Source organism: Erpetoichthys calabaricus, chromosome 6, assembly GCF_900747795.2.
Source record: "Erpetoichthys calabaricus chromosome 6, fErpCal1.3, whole genome shotgun sequence".
In the NCBI taxonomy this organism is placed as follows: Eukaryota; Metazoa; Chordata; class Cladistia; order Polypteriformes; family Polypteridae; genus Erpetoichthys; species Erpetoichthys calabaricus.
Genome location: NC_041399.2, coordinates 122,974,208 through 122,991,106, shown reverse-complemented (window position 1 = coordinate 122,991,106; position 16,899 = coordinate 122,974,208).

Here is a 16,899-nt window from a genome sequence, read left to right as displayed (position 1 = left end):
ACAAAACCCTTCATTTCATGGGCTCAAAAGTAATTGGACAAATTTAATACCTGGAAATAAAATGTTAATTTCTAATACTTGGTTGAAAACCCTTTGCTGGCAATGACAGCCCTGAAGTCTTGAACTCATGGACATCACCAGATGCTAGGTTTCCTCCTTTTATAATGATCTGCCAGGCCTTTACTGCAGCGGCTTTTCAGTTGCTATTTGTTTGTGGGCCTTTCTGACCGAAGTTTAGTCTTCAACAAGTGAAATGCATGCTAAATTGGGTTAAGATCAGGTGACTGACTTGGACATTCAAGAATTTTCCACTTCTTTGCTTTAATAAACTCCTGGGTTGCTTTGGCTGTTTGTTTTGGGTCATTGTCCATCTGTATAATGAAACGCCCGCCCAATCAATCTGACTGCATTTAGCTGGATTTGAGCAGACAGAATGTCTCTGAAACACCTCAGAATTCATTTGGCTGCCTTCTGTCCTGTGTCACCCACCCATCCATCCATCCATCCATCCATTGTCTCCCGCTTATCCGAGGTCGGGTCGCGGGGGCTAGCAGCTTGAGCAGAGATGCCCAGACTTCCCTCTCCCCGGCCACTTCTTCTAGCTCTTCCGGAGAATCCCAAGGCGTTCCAGGCCAGTCGAGAGACATAGTCCCTCCAACGTGTCCTGGGTCTTCCCCAGGGCCCTCCTCCCGGTTAGACCGTGCCCGGAACACCTCACCAGGGAGGCGTCAGGAGGCATCCTGATCAGATGCCCGAGCCACCTCATCTGACTCCTCTCGATGCGGAGGAGCAGCGGCTCTACTCTGAGCCCCTCCCGGATGACTGAGCTTCTCACCCTATCTTTAAGGGAAAGCCCAGACACCCTGCGGAGGAAACTCATTTCAGCCGCTTGTATTCGGCGATCTCATTCTTTCGGTCACTACCCATAGTTCACTGACCATAGGTGAGGGTAGGATACAATGATCGACTGGGTAAATTGAGAGCTTCGCCTTGCGGCTCAGCTCCTTTTTCACCACGACAGACCGATGCAGAGCCCGCATTAATGCGGAGTGCCGCACCGATCCGCCTGTCGATCTCACACTCCATTCTTCCCTCACTCGTGAACAAGACCCCGAGATACTTGAACTCCTCCACTTGGGGCAGGATCTCGCTACCAACCCTGAGAGGGCACTTCCACCCTTTTCCGGCTGAGGACCATGGTCTCGGATTTGGAGGTGCTGATTCTCATCCCAGCCGCTTCACACTCGGCTGCGAACCGATTCCAGAGAGAGCTGAAGATCACAGCCTGATGAAGCAAACAGGACAACATCATCTGCAAAAAGCAGTGACCCAATCCTGAAGCCCACCAAACCGGACCCCCTCAATGCCCTGGCGCTGCGCCTAGAAATTCTGTCCATAAAAAGTTATGAACAGAATCGGTGACAAAGGGCAGCCCTGGTGGAGTCCAACTCTCACTGGAAACGGGTTCGACTTACTGCTGGCAATGCGGACCAGGCTCTGGCACCGATCGTACGAGGGACCGAACAGCCCTTATCAGGGGGGCCGGGTACCCCATATTCTCGGAGTACCCCCCCACAAGGATTCCCCGAGGGACACGGTCGAATGCCTTTTCCATGTCCACAAAACACATGTAGACTGGTTGGGCAAACTCCCATGCACCCTCCAGGACCCTGCTAAGGGTATAGAGCTGGTCCACTGTTCCGCGACCAGGACGAAAACCACACTGTTCCTCCTGAATCCGAGGCTCGACTATCCGACGGACCCTCCTCTCCAGGACCCCTGAATAGACTTTTCCAGGGAGGCTGAGGAGTGTGATCCCTCTGTAGTTGGAACACACCCTCCGATCCCCCTTCTTAAAGAGGGGGACTACCACCCCGGTCTGCCAATCCAGAGGCACTGTCCCTGATGTCCATGCGATGTTGCAGAGGCGTGTCAACCAAGACAGTCCTACAACATCCAGAGCCTTGAGGAACTCTGGGCATATCTCATCCACCCCCGGGGCCCTGCCACCAAGGAGTTTTTTGACCACCTCGGTGACCTCAGTCCCAGAGATGGGGGAGCCCACCTCTGAGTCCCCAGGCTCTGCTTCCTCATTGGAAGGCATGTTAATGGGATTGAGGAGGTCTTCGAAGTACTCCCCCCACCCGACCCACAACGTCCCGAGTCGAGGTCAGCAGCGCACCATCCCCACCATATACAGTGTTGACACTGCACTGCTTCCCCTTCCTGAGACGCCGGATGGTGGACCAGAATCTCTTCGAAGCCGTCCGACAAGTCGTTCTCCATGGCCTCCCCAAACTCCTCCCACGCCCAAGTTTTTTGCCTTCAGCAACCACCAAAGCCGCATTCCGCTTGGCTGCCGGTACCTATCAGCTGCCTCCAGGGTCCCACAGGACAAAAGGGTCCCGTAGGACTCCTTCTTCAGCTTGACGGCATTCTTCACCGCCGGTGTCCACCAACGGGTTCGGGGATTGCCGCCACGACAGGCACCGACCACCTTACGGCCACAGCTCCGGTCAGCTGCCTCAACAATAGAGGCACGGAACATGGCCCATTCGGACTCAAAGTCCCCCACCTCCCTCGGGATGTGGTCGAAGTTCTGCCGGAGGTGGGAGTTGAAGCTACTTCTGACAGGGGGCTCTGCCAGACGTTCCCAGCAGACCCTCACAACACGTTTGGGCCTACCACGCCTGACCGGCATCTTCCCCCACCATCGAAGCCAACTCACCACCCAGGTGGTGTTCAGTTGACAGCTCCGCCCCTCTCTTCACCCGAGTGTCCAAGACATGTGGCCGCAAGTCCGACGACACGACCACAAAGTCGATCATCGAACTGAGGCCTAGGGTGTCCTGGTGCCAAGTGCACATATGAACATCCCTATGCTTGAACATGGTGTTTGTTATGGACAATCCGTGACGAGCACAGAAGTCCAATAACAAAACACCGCTCGGGTTCAGATCGGGGGGGCCATTCCTCCCAATCACGCCCTTCCAGGTCTTACTGTCATTGCCCACGTGAGCATTGAAGTCTCCCAGCAGAACGAGGGAGTCCCCAGAAGGTATGCCCTCTAGCACCCCATCCAGGGACTCCAAAAAGGGTGGGTACTCCGAACTGCTGTTCGGTGCATACGCACAAACAACAGTTAGGACCCGTCCCCCCACCTGAAGGCGAAGGGAGGCTACCCTCTCGTCCACCCGGGGTAAACCCCAATGTACAGGCTCCAAGTCGGGGGGCAATAAGTATACCCACACCCCGCTCTGCGCCTCTCACCGGGGGCAACTCCAGAGTGGTAGAGAGTCCCAGCCCCTCTCAAGGAGATTGGTTCCAGAGTCCAAGCTGTGCGTCGAGGTGAGTCCGACTATATCTAGCCGGAACCTCTCAACTTCGCGCACTAGCTCAGGCTCCTTCCCCTTCAGAGAGGTGACATTCCACGTCCCAAGAGCCAGCTTCTGTAGCTGAGGATCGGACCGCCAAGGTCCCCGCCTTCGGCCACCACCCAACTCACACTGCACCCCGACCTTCCTTGGCCCCTCCCATAGGTGGTGAGCCCATGGGAAGGGGGACCCACGTTGCCTCTTCGGGCTGTGCCCGGCCAAAGCCCCATGGGCCCCCACCAGGCGCTCGCCATCGAGCCCCACCTCCAGGCCTGGCTCCAGAGTGGGGCCCCGGTGACCCGCGTCCGGGCAAGGGAAAAAAGCCGTCCAAATTTTTTTCCATCATAGGAGGTTTTGTTTAACCGCTCTTTGTCTCATCCCTCACCTAGGACCAGTTTGCCTTGGGTGGCCCTACCAGGGGCATAAAACCCCGGGCAACCGAGCTCCTAGGATCATTGGACACGCAAACCCCTCCACCACGATAAGGTGGCGGTTAAAAGGAGGGGTCCTGTGTCACATCATCAATAAACACTAGTGTCCCAGTGCCATTGGCAGCCATGCACGCCCAAGCCATCACACTGCCTCCACCGTGTTTTACAGATGATGTGGTATGCTTTGGATAATGAGCGGTTCCACACCTTCTCCATACTTTTTTCTTGCCATCATTCTGGTAGAGGTTGATCTTGGTTTCATCTGTCCAAAGAATGTTTTTCCAGAACTGTGCTGGCTTTTTTAGATGTTCTTTAGCAAAGTCCAATCTAGCCTTTCTATTCTTGAGGCTTATGAGTGGCTTGCACCTTGCAGTGCACCCTCTGTATTTACTTTCATGCAGTCTTCTCTTTATGGTAGACTTGGATATCGATACGCCTACCCCCTGGAGAGTGTTGTTCACTTGATTGGCTGTTGTGAAGGGGTTTCTCTTCACCATGGAAATGATTCTGTGATCATCCACCACTGTTGTCTTCCGTGGACGTCCAGGGGCCTCATGTATAAATGGTGCGTACACACAGAAATGTTGTGTACGAACGTTTCCATGCTCAAATCGCGATGTATAAAACCTAAACTTGGAGTAAAGCCACACACATTTCCACGGTACCTCATACCATGGCGTACGCAATTTCTCCGCTCAGTTTTGCAGACTGGCGGCACCCAGCGTCAAAGCAGTGCTACTGTTCCTGTGTGGTCACCCTTTCTTTCTTAGATCCACATTCCTGACGCGGCTTTATAAATACACTGAAACTAACTGCATATTGTTAATTAGTGTAATGCATCTGATTGTAATTAACCTGCAGCAATATAATGGTCCAGGGGAATAGCCATAGTATTCCAAATACCATAACTGCTTTAGCGTTGTTACTCTCACTGCATCTTCTTCTTCTTCTTTCAGCTGCTCCCATTAAGGGTTGCCACAGCAGATCATCTTTTTCCATATTACTTTCACTGCACCACTCGGAGTATTTATATCACTGTATCTGAGTGGGGAATCACAGCAGCAGCTGATTGGAAAGGGAATTATCGGTACACAGCATGAAGCAGACGCTGCCTCAGCCACGGCAAAACGCTTCAGAGACTTCCCTGTACGGACTTCGCGATTTAGAAAAAGTTTCATCCCAAGAACTATAAACGCACTCAATCAGTCCCATCAAGTGCTCCTTGTAGAACTATGTGTACTTATAAGTACAATTACCTCACTGTAAACTTGCACTACAGTTATAATATTGCACAACCTGCGCCACTTTATAAAGCGTGTATTTACATATGATGACGATATAATTTTTAAGATGAAATGCAGCAAAATATGTTTATTATATTATACAGATAAAACTTTAACTTCATTTAAATAATCTGTATTGTTAATAATTAAACATGTGAGGACACGGTGCCCCAGCGCTAGCTAGTTCAGGCATTGTTCCTGCATTACGTTGTATTCTTGCACTGACGCGACACTGTAAGGATAGACGGATAGAATAATTAAACACGTACTACGAAGATATTTCAATGTTCCTTAAAAGTTTTGAAGAATTGGTGTTCTAAGCTTACAAATGGCTTCACGTCTATTACATAGCTGATTGTGTGGCGATTGGGTATTTGGAGAAAGAAAAGTAAGGACAGGAATTGGAGGTTAGTACGTTGAAAGAGACAGTACTGCTGTGATAAATTATTTCATTGAAGGTCCGCGCATGGCCGCAGCAAGCCTCTTGCGTGAGACATGAACAAGCATTGAGCCACTGTGTTCCCATGTTTAATAACATGCTTTCATTCCTATCATCATGAAAAAGATATCACGCATACATCTCAGTATTTTAATATTCAGAAAGCTGTAATATCACGAATGTAATGGATTATGTGTCCTGTCGGAGAAAGAGAAAGCCTGTTTAAGAAACAGGTAGTGATTCACACACATAGAGCACATAGAAGATCAAATATAGAACAAAGCATTTAACGTGCTACTTAGTTACAATGGGATTTGAGAAACTAGTAAATTAAACGATTTTAAGATGAAGTTTATGATGTTCTACTTTAATGGCAAAATAAACTACGTGATTAAAGTGGAAATTTCGAGATTAAAGTTGACATTTTGTGCTTTTTTCACACTGTGGTGCCTATTTTTTTTGTCTGTACCCTAATAAGCTTTCATATGACACTCAGACGGTGGGGCTACGACTCGCCTTTTCTCGGCGACTTGTGATTTCTTTTTATTTCGCGGCACTGTGCGACTTTGTGAACTTGAGCTTTCGAGTTTCTGCGACACTCTGTCACTCGATCAACTTCCTTTTGTTGATTATACCACTGTTTTAAACCAACAAATAGTATGTTTTTCCTTGCCTCCACTTGGTATTCGCTGAAATTCTTATATTTTCCCCCGTGCTTTTCCCATTGTCTTTTCACAGAAGGCTATTTATATTGATTTGCATATTCAAAGAGGCGTAATTCTGGGAGGAGTTGGGGCGGGACAGAAGGCACGTGCACGTGCGTTACTTTTTCACGCTGATCGGGATTTATGTAGCGGAAGAATGTGGAAGTTTGCGTACGTACAGATTCCTGCATCTGGATTTTTCTGTACGTACGCACATTCCCGCTTTTGTGCTTACGCCATGTTATAGTGTGAATTCTATGCACGGCGTTATACATGAGGCCCTAGGTCTTTTTGCGTTGCTCAGTTCACCAGTGCTTGCTTTCTTTCTCAGGATATACCAAACTGTAGATTTTGCCACTCGTAATATTGTAGCAATTTCTCGGATGGGTTTTTTCTGTTTTCGCAGCTTAAGGATGGCTTCTTTCACCTGCATGGAGAGCTCCTTTGACCGCATCTTGTCTGTTCACAGCAAAATCTTCCACATGCAGGCATCCACCTCAAATCAACTCCAGGCCTTTTATCTGCTTATATTGATAATGACATAACGACGGACTTGCCCACACCTGCCCATGAAATAGCCTTTGAGTCAATTGTCCAATTACTTTTGAGCCCCTGAAATGAAGGGATTGTGTTCAAAAAATGCTTTAGCTGCCTCACATTTTATGCAATCGTTCTGTTCACCCCACTGAATTAAAGCTGAAAGTCTGCACTTCAACTGCATCTGAGTTGTTTCATTTAAAATTCATTGTGGTAATGTACAGAACCAAAATTAGAAAAAAGTATGTCTCTGTCCAAATATTTATGGACCTAACTGTAGGTCTAAAATTGTCAAAAACAGAGAAATCGAGATTATTTTTCTTGAGTAGGAGTTTAATAACAGCAGTTTTAAGACAGTCTGGGAAGACCCCCATATCTAATGATGAGTTTACTATTTCAAGCACACTATCAATTAGCATATTGGATACTTCTTTGAATAAACTTGTTGGTATTGGGTCAAGGATGCAGGTGAGAGGGTTTCAATGCACTTTGTGATGTGCCTGGGTCATATATAACCAAAATATTTATTTTATTTCAAAAGATGAACAAAGGTTATTGCTAACACTATGCACTTTTTTAATTTTATGCATTTTGAAATGTGCTTGGGTAAGATGTGAGCAAAGTGTTTACTTTATTCAAAAGGGAAACAAAATTTATTGCTAAAACTATACACCATTTCATTTTTCTGAGACTTTGAGTTGTGCTAAGGTTCAGGTATGACCAAAAGATGTATGTTCTTATTTTCATAAGTGGAAAAAAGTATTGCTGCTACCTCAGATTCTGTTCAGTTATAGCTTTTTTATTGTTTTTTTATACACTTTTTGATGTGCCTTTGTCAGAAGTGACCAAATTTAAAAGGGAAACAATAAATAAGCATTACTTGTTTTTCAATACATTCATTTGTGTTGTTTTAAAATGTATTACCTGCTGTTTACCAGTCACTAAAAATGTCTGGCCCAGATAAATTTCTTGGTCTGAAAATCTGGCCCAACTGAATTTTTAATTGAGTAGCCCCTGGCTTACGTTATAGTTACTGTTAAATATGTTGTTTACATGAGTGTAAGGTATCTGCTTATAGCGCCAAATGTATATAGTCTTACCTGCACATGGACTTACTAGCTCTGCACAAGTAGACCAAATGAGCTACACATTTGCCAGTCACCAAAGCTGGAGCCTGCTTGCCATGCATGCTTTCTTTGAAGACATCTCTTCTTAGCTGATAACCCCTGCAGGAATATGGCACTCACCCACACTAGATGCTCTTAACAATATACCTTGACCCTCTCAAACAGTATAAAATGAGTGTTATTATAAAACAACATTAATAAAAACACAGTAAAACCGATGGCCGCAAAAGTAGGAAAAGTACTTGAAATGAGACTTAAAAAGGTTAACAAATGTATTTGAAAAGAGTCTTATTAAAAATACCTATGCAGAAAATAAGGGTGATGAAAGAGTAATCTTTTGAAGTCTGGGTGCAGAGTTGCTTCAGATTGGTGTTCACTCCATAGAGGTCCTTGTTAGTTTCTTTGGGGTTCTTCTCCTTCTCTGCTGTCCTTGTTTTTTCTCTCTCCTACTCTGGCCTATCCTTCTTATCTGCCATTATGTACCTCAAACTTAAAGGCCTCACTTCATGTTGAATTAACAATGATTACAAGAATAATCAATAAGTGCTGTCATTCCCAGGCTGATTGTCCATTTGGATCCGAAATACCCCAGGTTTAACAAATTACTAAAGTATTTGTAACATTCTATCTTTTAAGATTCTAAAAGAATGATCTAAAACATACAAGGGTTCAAGTCAGTAAAGATGCAGAATTTTAAAATCAATCTAATTTTTTCAGCTTCTCCCGTTATGGGTTGCCACAGCAGCCATCTTTTTCCAAATCCTTAATTCCTCTTAATTAACTCAAGACACTTCACGTGAACCAAATATTCAGTGAGAAAAAGGTTAAATAAGGGACTACATCTGATCTATTTACACTAATGAAATATTATCTAAATAATATTAAACATTGATCAGAAATTAAGTGGTAGAATTAATAGATAGATAGATAGATAGATAGATAGATAGATAGATAGATAGATAGATAGATAGATAGATAGATAGAACACAACACCAGAATTGAACATTATCAAGGCATACAAAACATGGTGGGCGGCACGGTGGCGCAGTGGTAGCGCTGCTGCCTCGCAGTAAGGAGACCTGGGTTCGCTGGAGTTTTGCATTGTTCTCCCCGTGTCTGTGTGGGTTTCCTCCAGGTACTCCGGTTTCCTCCCACACTCCAAAGACATGCAGATTAGGTGCATTGGTGATCCTAAATTGTCCATAGTGTGTGCTTGGTGTGCAGGTGTGTGTGTGTGTCCTGTGGTGGGCTGGCGCCCTGCCTGGGATTGTTCCTGCCTTATGCTCTGTGTTGGCTGGAATTGGCTCCAGAAGACCCTCGTGACTCTGTGTTAGGATATAGCGGGTTGGAAAATGACTGACTGACAAAACATGGTGCATACAATATGAGCAGCACACACACCAAGACGGTAAAGCAGACAGCATACATCAAAGCAGAGAGACAAAGACAATGACAGCTTGCTGCACTGAGCTCCCTTCTTGTGTGTTCAGCAGAAATTGTTTAGGATTGTCTGCCGCCTCTTTCACACTTAATACTAACATAAGACTTACTACTTGTTAGCTTGATTTTACTACTCCAATCACCATCAAGGTGGGGGGTCTCATAATAATCGATTGATAGACACTGTATATTGTAATATTTGTTTGTATTAAACATTGCATGACTGATCTGATGCAGTTTCTAATATTCATGTTGTAATTTTTGAAAAACTACGCCATCTTTGTAATTATCAATGATAAACAATAAATGGCTGCTTGTGTATGTGCTTGTGTTTGCCCTACAATAGAGTGGACGCCTTGTCCAAGGATTGTTCCTGCTTTGCGCAGTATGCTTGCTGTGTAGGCTGTAGTGACCATCGTCCCTGCTCAGGATAAAGCGGATTTAGACAATGGATGCTTGGGGGAATGGACTTTGACGTATACACAAGCGCCCCAAAACATAATGCTCCACACAGCGTTCAAATCTTGGTTAAATGAATGCGCTCAGTGCGACCGAAGCATTAAAGTCATATTTTATATGGCGCTTAATTGACATCAATATGATGTTACATTCGCGTTCGTTTCCCTCTGGTAAACGCCAAACTGCAGCCCAGATTGTATTTTTTCAGTTTACCTGTTTTTTGGCGGTTAGGTTTAGGGTTTCAGCCAAAGACGATTGCAGTCTATCAGACCAGGTTAACAAGCAAACTGTTACTCTTTGCTGCTTACATCACCAGTCCTACTCTGCACTGCACTGACGCAAGAAAAAGCTGCATGCAACGTTTTTTTTGATTCCATCCGAACGCCGATCCGACCTAACGCAAGTAGTGAAAGCCCTGTGTAGAACAGTGACATGCGGTGAGGTTTATAGCTTGTGAGGCACTCAATCCTTCAGAGTCAGCTTTACGAATTATGAACCCAAAAGAGTAGCTTATTCACTATGTAGTTGGCAGCATGCACATTGACTACTGGTTATGTTTCATATCTCATTAGCATTCTTTACACACAGAAAGGTAAGGCACATATTTGGCTAAGAAAGAACGTTACATTTATAGCGGCGAGAGAGAGAGGAGATGGCACATTTGCTCTGTACCCTCTATGTGTTGTAATTTGCAGTTGCAAGTCCACAATTCATACTCATTCAATACAAATGAAAGTATTGAGTAGTGTCCAAAAAAACGGATTTCAATTTTGACCTTAATTGAATATTGAACTGTTTTTAAAAGCTTTTAATTCTGATGCTTTAATCAATTTTAATACAGACTGTTCAACAAAAGGATAGCAAGAAAGAATATTTTATTTAAGGATTTTTTTTCTTAGTCTGATCCCATTTTTTTTTTTTTATAAAACCGAAAACCGTTATGGTCTTACCTTTATTTGTAAATGAAGTCTTGCGCCTATCCTTTTCCACTGAAAATCTCCATCAATTTCATGTTAAAGTCTCCTTATTTTCCTTTAGTTTTAAAAATATTAATCTTCCACTTTGGGAGTCAGTCGGAAAGAAAAAATAAAAATACACCTTGACTTTCAAATATTGTTAACTTATCAGCGCCGAGAGCCTCTGTGTAGAAGAACAGCAGCAACAAACGCCTGTGTGAGCTCACATCTGCCCCGTCTGTATGGCACGGGTACTGTCTGTCTCACTTTGTGCCTTTTCAATCCGGTTTTATGTTCCGATCAGCAAGACTAAATATGTCACACACATTCATTAAAGATATTAGCCAGACTGTGGAAAGTCAGGGTGTACAGTATAATAAATGTGATCTGCAAGATTATATTGGTGATATACTGAGAGACAGCAACAGGCACGCGCCAAATGCAGGCATCAACCCCGTGTGTGCGGGGAGAGCACAAGTCCGAGGTGAGGCTCCTTGCTGAAGCTCCTCGCTGCAGCACCTCGCGTTTCTCCCCTGTATTTGAACAGGAAATGCGCCAGTTCAGGGATTTTGACTATAAAAATGATCAAAGTTATTGGAATCATACAGAAAACAAACTTATAGCCCAGACCAGTGGACGAATTTTATTTTATGTTATAATTATTAGTTTTTTTTTACTTTTCATGATGACAGGTGAGGCTCACTTGACACCCCCTGACCACACATCCTTGGTGTGGGACAGTCTGAACAGGAAAACGGCTTGGCTTTCAATCCACGCTCACCTGACACTACAGACTGCAGAAAACGCTCAGTTCAGACATCTGAGTGGACAGGGCCTAAGTTACTGCCAGTAGTGAATGGAGGTAACTTAGACATAATTGACTAATTATGATTGCTAGAAAATTGAAATTGCTTTCAATTAAAGGAAAAAAAATTAATTCTTTGGTAATCCACAAGTGTAACTTTATACTTCTTTAAATTATTTTTTAAATACAAAAAAGAATTTTTCTCATAAAAAACATTTCTGGGCCGGCCAAGCAGTCTAATAGGTCCAAGGCCCCCTAAGGTCTACCCAGCGTATCTGTTCCATTTTTAATAATAATTCATTACATTTATATAGTGCTTTTCTCAGTACTCCACAAAGGGAGGAACTGGGAAGCAAACCCACAATCTTCCACAGGGTCTCCTTACTGCAAAGCAGCAGCACTATCACTGCGCCACCTGTGAGGACTTTTTAAGACAGGTCGATATGCAAGAGAATGTTGCCTAGTAGGGCACGATGGATTTGTCATATTCGTACATGTTTTACATCAGGTGTGGCCTAAAACATTTTTTGAGGAAATAAAATATATTTTGAGATTTAGATTTAATAACATTGTATATCCGTTAAAATTGTCCCACTGAAGTCAGACTATACCTCTAGAGGCAACCAGAGTGAATTTTGCTTAGAACAGGGTGGGAACAATTAGACAGCACTCTCACTGAGTGTCACATTTGTAAAACCAATTCAATGCCTAATGAAGGTGGCGCTCAAAGTAGGGGATGTTATTTAAACTGCAAAGACCAAAGATCAGCCCAGCACAATTTAACCTGGTTCGTCAGACAGCAAGGCTCTGTTTATAAAGAACGGTTTACAGTTAAAAAGTTCCTAAGAAAACCTATGATAACTATAAATATGTGTCACATGTGCAGAGAGCACATTGCATGTTTTAAAAATGAACATAACCCGATGCAAAGGAAAACCATTCTGTAGCATCAGAATATATACATTGCATTCAACGGCAATCAATGGACAAATAGGTAAACGTGAAGAATATGTTCTTGCAGGTGCTATGTGTGCTCTTTGTTGTTTAACAGTGATGTAGTAGCTGATGTAAGCTTAAAAGAACTGGGCAGTTAAATTCATGAAAACATCAACTGGAAAATATGTATTTGAAGTAAAGAGTGTTTCACACACCGTCAAAAGGGACTACTGTTAAGAGAGTTGATAAGGAACAGACACATGAGATGCAGATTTCAAGTACTCAAAACACCGGAATCAACAAATCTGCCTAATAACACCAGTAGATTGCACCGATGAGGCTGCACAACATCACTTTCTGACTGCATTTCTAAATGAATAACTTAAGAAATTTAACATTATTTTGTAACTGCAAATGCAAGCATGCCATGACAAAATAGCCACTCCACTTTAACACTTTGTATATCCATAGACCCTGCTATTTGCTATTGTTATGTCTTATATATCTGGGGAGGATGAAAGCCACTATCTAAAACAAGTGGGACTGTATGGTAAACTGGTGCAATAAAAACTCTCTCTCTCTGAATGTAAAAAAGGCCAAAGAAATGATATTTGATTTTAAGAGACAGAAATCTGTATGTTCACCTATTGTAGTTCTGGGAGAGGAAGTAGAAATAGTGACAGAATATAAATACTTAGGAACTAACCTAGATAACAGTCTTAACTGGAATACAAATACAAAAAAATGATTCTCTAAATGCAACCAGTGCTTATTTCTCCTCCATAAACTCAAACTATTTAAAGTAGACAAGGACCTCATGTTGTCCTTCTATTGCAGTATGATCCAGTCTGTGATCACTTTCAGTTTCATTGCCTGGTTTAATAGTCTGACAAACCAAAACTCAAAAAAGCTCCAACAGATCACAAAGTATGCAGCTCAAGTTATTGGAACTGATGTAGATGATTTGTCTAGTGTGTGTCAGAGGGCAATGTTAAAGAAACCGGAAATCATCTCAACTGATGACAGACATCCATTACATGTAGAACTAAAGTTCAGTAAATCAGGAAGATAGGTCGCTTTGAAAACCCACACAAATCGCTCCAGAAACTCCTTTCTTCTTAGTGCCATATGACTTTTCAATAAGAAATATCGGAGATAATTATTAAGGTTTTGATATATATCCTGTAACCTTTTTTTTTTTTTGGGTGTAAATATGTATTATCTAACTGCCTTACCTTAACCTTCGTTGTCTATATTTGTCTGTTTTATTTCATTCTGTCTGTTATTAGATGCAACTGAGAAGGCAAATTTCATGTTTTCTTGTGTAAACATGACTAAATAAAGAAACCTTAAACCTTAGTTATGCAGCAGTTAAAATGACAGAAAGATGTCATAGCAGACAGAGGTACTTCTCGAACGTATGGAGCCTGGTAGCTGTGGTGGTTTATGTATTTGTTTGTGTCGGTCTGTGCCTCCACTATCGCAGCACTCATTACAATGTGCAAATTATTTATTAAGCTTCAGCTACCTTTAGATTTTTAGCTTTTATTTTCTTGCCCAAAAAACTAGCCCCAATGTCAGAGGTAGACAAATGATACACCAGAAAGCAGAGGTGGTGTGTCAGAGCAAGAGGGTTAGGTTCATACCAAAGCCCGAGTTGGGGGTCCCTTTGAGATATTTTAGGAGTGATAGAATGGGTATATACCATCACACAACTGGGGGGAAGAGGGAATTTTAAATTGGCAAAACCATAATACAAGTGTGAATAGCAGGGGAAGGGGTGCCTGCTAGATGGATGAAAAACATGATAAAAAATCATAGATTAAAAATCGCCAGATTTACTTGGTTGTTTTTTAAAAAGTAGCCCAAAAAACCACAAGCCGTGAAGCCAATTTTTTTATACATAGATGACAATCAAAAATAGTGCAATTGGGTGAGATTGTTTTATGAAGAAGTCCTGTTGGTGTCTGATGAAGAGCTGACTGAAAACTAGTATTTCACTTGACAGAACACATTTGATGCAGTCTATCTATATATATAATTCACTAAGCCAGGAGACAAGTAGCCGACATGGAAAGCACGCCGGAAGGGGCGTGGATTCACTAAACCGCCGACAAGTAAGACGCCAATGGCGCACGCAGGAAGGAGCCACACCCACCAACTCTTAGACCATTGGATACGACGAAAAAATCACAGTCACGCCCACCAAGTCGGACGCGACGCCTCGAAAAACCATGCCGTCATTTCTGTTTGTCTGTGCCACATTCCACTTGCAGCTCTGAGCTACGTTGACTTTTCATTAGTCAACCTCAGTGGAATCTTGGTTCACACAGAGGCCGCGCGAGAGACAGAGCCGCGCGCGCACACACACACACACACACACACACACACACACACACACACACACACACACACACAGAGGCAACGCCAGAGAGAGACAGAAGCATACACAGGCAGCGCGTGACAGAGAGCCACGCACACACACAGAGGCAGCACCAGAGAGAGACAGAGGCACACACAGGCAGCGCAAGAGAGAGCCGCGCAATCCTTTAAAACTGAAGTTAAAACACAATGAAAGAAGCAGTCTTTAAAAATCAATAAGCCCTGTGCCTCTTTTTCATTAGTGTCTCACCTGCTTCAGGCCCTGCAACAGTCGAGACGCTCTCTCTGCAGCTGACCTTCTCTGTGCCTGACTCCACTACTGTCAGTCGCCTGATTAAAAATGGCCTTTTCAACGTGAGCTATGGACCCGCTATACCACAGGAACACATTGCCTTTGAGCCTGCTCTCGCTCACTCTAACGCACCGGCTTTCTCTCTCTCTCCTCACTCACTCACTCACGCACTGCACAGGGGAGAAATGCCCAAAGCATGAGTCTACACTGTGAGTGCGATGATTATTTATTTAAAAATGGGCTTTTGAAGGGGAGCTGTGGACCCGCTATACCACAGGATCACCTGTGACATTGCCTTCACATTGTTTTCCTTTTATTTATAATCCTGTTGAGCAGATCAGACACCCAGGCAAACAACACTGAATAATCAATAGCTGCAACTACTTTGCCCGCCCCCACTCCTCACCTGAGTCGGTTTCGTCTCTGTTCAGCAGTGTTTGCCAAACTCAGTCCTGGTGAAACCCTGTGGCTGCAGGATTTTGTTCCAACCAGATTCCTAATCATTAATGCCTGTGAAACTCATCCGGGATAAGTCGGTTTTTCAAACGCAGCCGTGTAGCAGATTAGTCTAGCAAGATGTAATAATCCTAGATGAATGCGCGCCCTCGCGCTGAGTGAAAAGCCAATATATATTGAGTCTACAAAACATGATCACCAAGTCTTTGATAGGCTGCAACAAAATGATGAAGGAACAAGCGCATTTTTTCACACAAGCTGAGTGAGTGGGTGTTAGTTAGTTAATTAGCAACTCGGAAAGATTAAAAAACATTGAAAAAGCGGCGCGGATTGGTTTGCAGCGTGGTAAAACAGTTTGTTTTGTCGCGGATAATTTGCTATCCACACAGGGACGAACCGGGAAGTGAACCCACAATCTTCCACTGTCTCCTTACTACAAAGCAGCCGTACTACTACACCGCCACAAGGCAGTTACACAATGCACCGGGCCACATGTTCATTTTTTCCCCTGTGCTTAAAAGACATTAAAAAACTGTTTCTCAACTGTGACTCCCGAACAACTCAGTACGCTAAAAGCGGCCAGAATCGCAAACAACAATCAAAACTCTACGTGACTCACAGGTAGTGATGGGCCGTTCTATACTAAGATTTCGACACTGTGTTGAGCTTTCGAAGCACTGCAGATTTTAATACTTGATCGAATAATGACATCTGTGATTTAAGGATTTCACATTTTCTTTCTCAAATGTGCTTACCTATATCATGGCAAAGTACAGGGAATAAACCTTTATTTTCTGTCTACTCCGTTTTAATTAAGACAGACCAAACAAAACATTTAAGGCTATTAAATGTGATCTCAAGAAAAGATCAGGGTTAATTATAATACTAATAACAGGAGCGATTATAATGATACAGTGCAAAATAAATACTAATTGAAAGAGCCGGGAATGCATGAGGTGAGGCGTCTTATTTTGTTTAACTCTAGCTATCGTATAGTGCATTCTGCCTGTCGGCAATTAGTTATATTTATATTTTTTAGACATCACACACTAGAAGCTACTGACGAACCCTTCTCTTCGTTGTCAGTCTGTAGCTACGAAAAAATAAAAGCAATACGATTTTTAACAGACGTCATTGAAGTGTATCATAAGTTTCTGTAACGTTAATGAAAATGGCCAGAAGGTGTCACGTGACAGGTGAGTGTCAAATGCTTCGAAGCTTCTACAGTATACGATTTCCGACACAATTGCTTCAAACGTGTTGATGCTTCTCAAGGCT